The sequence below is a fragment of the Tigriopus californicus genome, chromosome 12, assembly GCF_007210705.1.
Source record: "Tigriopus californicus strain San Diego chromosome 12, Tcal_SD_v2.1, whole genome shotgun sequence".
NCBI classification, from domain to species: Eukaryota; Metazoa; Arthropoda; class Copepoda; order Harpacticoida; family Harpacticidae; genus Tigriopus; species Tigriopus californicus.
In genome coordinates, this window is record NC_081451.1 from 11145804 (window position 1) to 11151997 (window position 6194).

The window sequence follows — 6194 nt, forward strand, 5'->3', positions numbered from 1 at the left end:
GAAAAGACGTGTCAGGCAATCGTCATGTGGTTCTCAACCCCATATCTGAGCTCATTGAACTGGCCGAGATGGTTGAGGCGTAATCATCTCACTGTGAATTAGCCACACACCTTTCAGCTTTGGAGGTGAACAAAGTTCAAACCCATCCGTGAATGAAATCTCGGAGCAATATTCGTGACCGAATGCGTTCCACTTCTCGAGAGAGGACCCATGTAAGCCGTCATAATGCGTTTGAAGCTTCTCGAAACGATCCGTCTCCTTTTCTTTCCCACCCCAAAGCTTCGTCTTCTAGCTTGGGTACAAAAGTTTCCCGAAAATTTGTTCCCCGACCACTTGGTTCCCGCCTCCATTCGCCCCCACCGAATTTCACTCCGAGTGAACCGGCTAGCGACGCGACACCAAATGGAGTGGACTACCCAAACGTCAGGAATACTATGCTCCAGATGAGGGGGTCGATTCAATTCTACATCACAACAAAACGTGTCTTTTGTTCCTTCCATGATTAATAATCTTCCTGCCCCATCGGTCGGCAGAGCCTCATCACCTGCCCCAAAAATTGGTGTGGTAATCGATTGGTGGCCAATTTCCTTATGGACCTTATTTGACAAGTGTTGATGACATTGTCATTCACCCAAATACTGGGACCAGAATTCTTTGTTATCTTTAAGTGGACGATGGTTATGCCGAACTCTCTCCATCTACTCTATGGGGACGTTTAGGCAAGCTCTGTCAGGTTCCTTTGTTTGCTGGTACCAGAGTCAGCGATGCAAGTTTGGAGCTTCAAACATGTTTTTGAGAAGCTGACCCTTCTTTCACATTACTATATGAGGAATGGTCAGCTTCGTTAAAACCAGTTTGAAACGCCAATTTTGTATCACTGGCATTGGCAGGCAAGTTTGTTTGTTGGTACCAGCGCTTGCCTAAATGTCCGAATACACCATTGAGGTGCATACTCCCTTTTCTAGCGTCTTAATTTTCCCTCCAGTATTCGGACATTTAGGCAAGCGCTGGTACCAGCAAACAAACTTGCCTGCCAATACCAGTGATGCAAAATTGGCGTTTCGAACTGGTTTTCTCAAGACGAAGCCACACCTCAGTGGAACAGATTTTACGTTGCGTGGAAAGCTGCTCGCAATGTGATCTGCCCTCCCGGCTGGCAAGGGGAAACAGATGAGCCATTTGATCGACATACAACATCACTCTTAACATAGCCTTTCCGATAGGTTCATTCTGAGCACGAGTGAAATTGGTTAACTTAGTCATGATGAGTTGGGGAGAATCCTTTTTGGAAAAACGAGTGGCCATCGTGTCTACAATAACTCTCAACGGTTGGTCCCTAATGGTCTGAAATGTATCGAAATAGTCAGCGTGAGTAAGAGTACTCAACGCCAACTTGATGTGATCATGGGACAAGGAATGGCTCTCCGCAAAGATCGTGAGTTTACTCCAAAAGTCCGAGAAACACATGTCTGAATCAGCTTGGAGTTCTGGAACAAATTTCTTGAGGCTCGACACGTCTAAGTCCTCGAAACTACCAGCATCCGATGGGATTGTCAGATCGGTGGAACGGCTGGACCACTGGATCGATGACATATCCTGGAACCGTGATTTCACTGTTGCAATATCTTCGTCAAGGGTGCGGATTGCCCCTCGAATAGACCCATAGGAACTAAAGTTTTTATCAATAAAATCCCCGTCTGATTCATAAAATTTTTAGAGTATGCTTAGAGGGGGCGAGAGAGGAAGGAATTACCAGGAGAAGCCATCGTAAATGAAGTGCAATGGGTTTGATAACGGGTAGCTGGGATATCGAGGTAGATTCACGAGTTTTGGCAGAACGGTGGTTCCACGAGGTAGATGTTGGCCCTAGAAAAACGTTAAAGCTGGACTATTGCTAGAGGAGAGAGATATGAAAGAGAGACCACGTAATGGAAAGGGCGTATGAAGAAGTGTTGGAAAGAAATACTGAAACGAAATGCTGAAAGAAATTCTTGGAGCTGGTGAAGCTAAAGGTGGGCTGTAGCAAGAGGAAAGAGAAAAGGAGAAGATCACGGATTGGAAAGGGCTTATTAAGAAGTGCTGGAAAGAAATGTCACGGTCGCCATGTAACGCTCGAATCAAGTCTAACGAGATCAAGATACGAGACTTAGTATATTACCTAGAAAAATGAAACAAGTGTCGGTCTAGTTGGTAAGTCGTAGACTGCCCTTTATTCATGAGAAACATGGCTTTATATACACAACGGGAACAGGGAAAAGGAGGAGCTTAAGGCAGAGAAGAGAAGGAGCTTAAAGTGCGTGTTCCAAGTTTATCGCAACGTGTTGGAGCATAAAGTCCCTCGTTGGGATCAGGGTGTGGTTCTCGCATGACGACACCTTAGTTCGTATACACATCCTTTTTGCTTGACTATCCCTCGCTTTCCCAACAAAGCCCGGATCAACATCTTATGCTTTATTTATCTGGAAAGTTTTAAAAACTACATCGTAATAATTGCAATAAANCGCAACGTGTTGGAGCATAAAGTCCCTCGTTGGGATCAGGGTGTGGTTCTCGCATGACGACACCTTAGTTCGTATACACATCTTTTAAGTCAGACTTGGACAAATTTTTAGATAGCATTCCTGATCAACCCTACATGCAAGGACTAGGTGGGTCTGCCAACTCAAATTCGTTGATGGACCAAATATCATATAAAGGATTACATTCCCTGTAGCGGTTAGAAAAGCCCGTGAAAAACCAAACAGTTTCCGTGGACTGTAATCCTTTTTGCTTGACTATCCCTCGCTTTCCCAACAAAGCCCGGATCAACATCTTATGCTTTATTTATCTGGAAAGTTTTAAAAACTACATCGTAATAATTGCAATAAAGTGATACTTAAAAAACACATGAGTCGACGTTACCCACAAGCAGGTATCTCCTGCTTCGTCTCAGTTGGGATTCCTCAAGTCTTGGCTTCTGTTGGTTGTCACTCCCACCGGCTCTACTTCAATAAGTCCGCACTTTTTCTTCTCCAAATTCTCTCTGGGTCTCTCTCACGAGCATCAGCTCGAAGTCAGCACATCATACACAGGGGGACCCTTCAACTATTGGATTTCGCTCCTTCACAAACAAACAAAAAATTGGGAAATGATATCGGGGCGTCCTTTGTAGCAGCGACTGGAATTGTTTCTGAATGATGTAACACTGAATGTCACCATCAAGGCAAGTCTTGAGGGCAGCCACACGTACTTCTTTGGACTGGCTCTCTAGGTGTTAGGTGTTGGCAGATTGAGAAGTTCCCTCGTTCCAAGTCGCAAAATCACAGGTAGCCGTGTTGGCCATTAGCATAGACCTATCGACGGAAATGTGGCGGCACGTTCGGCCACCAGTCGATTTTCCGCTAGAGAGTTTTGAGTATAGGTGCCAAAAAAGTCGAATAGCTTTTATAACACTTTTCCGACTTTTTAGGGTCTATTCGTCTCTTTGGGGCCCATTCACCTTTTTCTAGTTTTTTGCCATTTTCACACATTGCGTGCATTTTTTACATTTACTTTATTTTCGTTTGAATGTTCCTGCTTCATGCAACGCATCAACAAATGAATCACTTTCTAAGGTTTAAAACCCAGGTGAGCGAAGAACGAATGGGCTAATCTTTCACAACAAAGCATTGACACGACGAGATCCCCACGCATCTCTAGTCCTAACAATGCCAAAAACTACATGGTATAGAATTGCCGTTATGGGTCGAACCAAACGCCTTGCACAGGTACCTACCCATCTCTCTCCCCCTTTTTCCAATGTTTTGAAGCCTGCTCTCCAAGGCCACTTGAACCTTATATTGATGGAAAAATTTACATACTGTGAGCATTGAAAACTTAAATTTTCTTGCCAACAATTTCTTCGTTTTGACTAAATGGAGAGAAAAACCCTTCCATTGGGAAAGTTTGGGAAAGCAATTACCAAATTATCTACCTTTTTGGGCCTGTTATGGTCCGTTTAATGCCAAGAGGATTTAAATTGGCAATCTAGCTCCTTGTACCTCAAACTCTAGAAATACACAACTACGTAAGTACTTACTTTCCGCATGTTTTATCGACTATTTTCCCAACTATTTCGCCATTTCTCACAACTTTTTTTAGTCGAGAGAAAATCTTCAACCCCACTGCCAAAACTGTGACACCTTCAAAAATTGAATGAATTGCTCGAATTCAAGATCCCCGCACTTAACTGTGTCATAAAATGAGCGAGCTTTTGAGTGTCCGAGGTAACAATAGATCATACAATGTTTTATGTGGAGACTTAAACCCTTAATGAATAACATTCATTAATCTACTAGCAGGGCTCAGGAAAATCTTTTCAAGTTTCGGGATTCTATCACATTTCGTAATTTCTTGAAAAGTAGTTAGGGCAAAGAATACACATAGTGCACAATTTGTTTTTGGCACGGGGGATTAAGAAGACATCAGCGCCTGCGCTGCGCTAAAAGGCCCGCCCGTCACTGACGCCTAGGAGACTTGTTTACTTGATGACGTCTTCGGTCAGTTGTAGCTTAAAGAGGTCTATGGGGACCTTTAATAAAATAGATGGTCATGAAACCTCGATTTTGGCGCTTCTTAGGGTGGTTGCTTGTCACTAATCATTTCCTAATAAAAAGCGTAGTGTAATCAATGGAGATTCTTGGGACAAGCGTCCTCCATCTTGAGTGGAACCTTTAGTCAGTTCCTAGATCTTCGACTTGAATCTTTTGGTTTTTTATAAATGATAGAGAAAACTGAACCGTCATGTCATTGTGTTGCAAAAGGTACTAAGGGATGAAGTTGAGAATCTTGAAATGCTGATTTCATTTAATGCACCTCTCCATATGAATAGAAGCATATGATCACTTGGAGACAGATATTGAAATAATCAAAGTAAAATTGAACGCCCAAGGTGGCAAGATCCGAGCCAACTCCGAAAACCCAACGGTTTGTCAATGCGGCCTTGGTTGGCATCAAGGGTAGCTTTGTCTATATTGAAGACATCATTGTCTTCTCGAGCTATGACAGTGAGCATCCCAAAATAGTTGAGTAGGTACTTGACCGACTCCAGGATTGTGGTTTGTTCATAAATCCTGACAAGTGCTGTTTTGTTGTGGATTGCTGGTTTCTCCACCACGGCAAGGCTGCTCTATGACCTCCTCAAGAAGCCAGACGGAACTGAGCGTCCCAGAGCGTCCACCATTGTTGCTGTTCGATGGGCCCTTGCTGAACAGACCACATTTGATGCCATTAAGGCGGCCCTAGCCTCCACAGTCACTCTGGCATTTCCTAATCCAGACCAGCTGTGATGTTACTATCAATGAGTTGAATCTCCCGCTTTTGTTGGGCTCACTTTGGGGAATCAAAGAAATGTAAAAGGCAACTTCTCTTGTGAACTCTGTTGAGCTAGGTTTGTTCTCTAGGTTTGTTCTCTAGGTTTGTTCTCTGGTAAAATAAATTCAGGTACCACCCATTTCAACAATGACTTCGCTCCGCTAACACTCAACTGCATAGAAATCCAACGTAACACCTCATGGCGCACCCGTTTCGGACACTGTCGTGTTGAAAACCTGATTGATGACTTCCAACTGCCCGCCACCTACCCGCTCCAAGATGTTTACTGGAATCGTCGCCCAACTCCAAGCTGAGCTCGAGCAAATGAAGGTCAAGATGACATCTATGTCCGCTGCACTCGAAAAGTCGGAAAAGGATAAACTGGCCGCCGCCGCGCTTTTTTAAACCTTCACTTGAACAACCCTGCTATCTGCTTAAGCCAATGGACATTCCTCGCGTTGCCGTAATCTCTCCAAATGCGCAATTCCGAGACTTCAAAATCTGGGAACTGGAATGGTTGGCAAACGCCCGCCTTTTGACGCTGAAAGGTATTAAAGGTCTCAACAAGTAGCCGTTGTCCTTACTGCTTGTGATGATATATTCGTCTTGAGTCTTTATTGTAAGATAGTGGCAGACATATCCCATATCATTCTCCTCGAGAGCAGAGCAAAGCCCAGCTGACATCTATGGACGCTAGATCCTACCACATGCCGCCACCGTCGTTGAGTCCGTGCTCTGCATCGATGTAGTGAGTAATTGGCCCTCATGATCCAGTGGGAGTTGCAGTTTGATCTTTGTGAACGGCAAAGGATAACGAGGATCGCGGGCAGGAACCAAACTTGTGAACCCCATTGCGCGAAGTT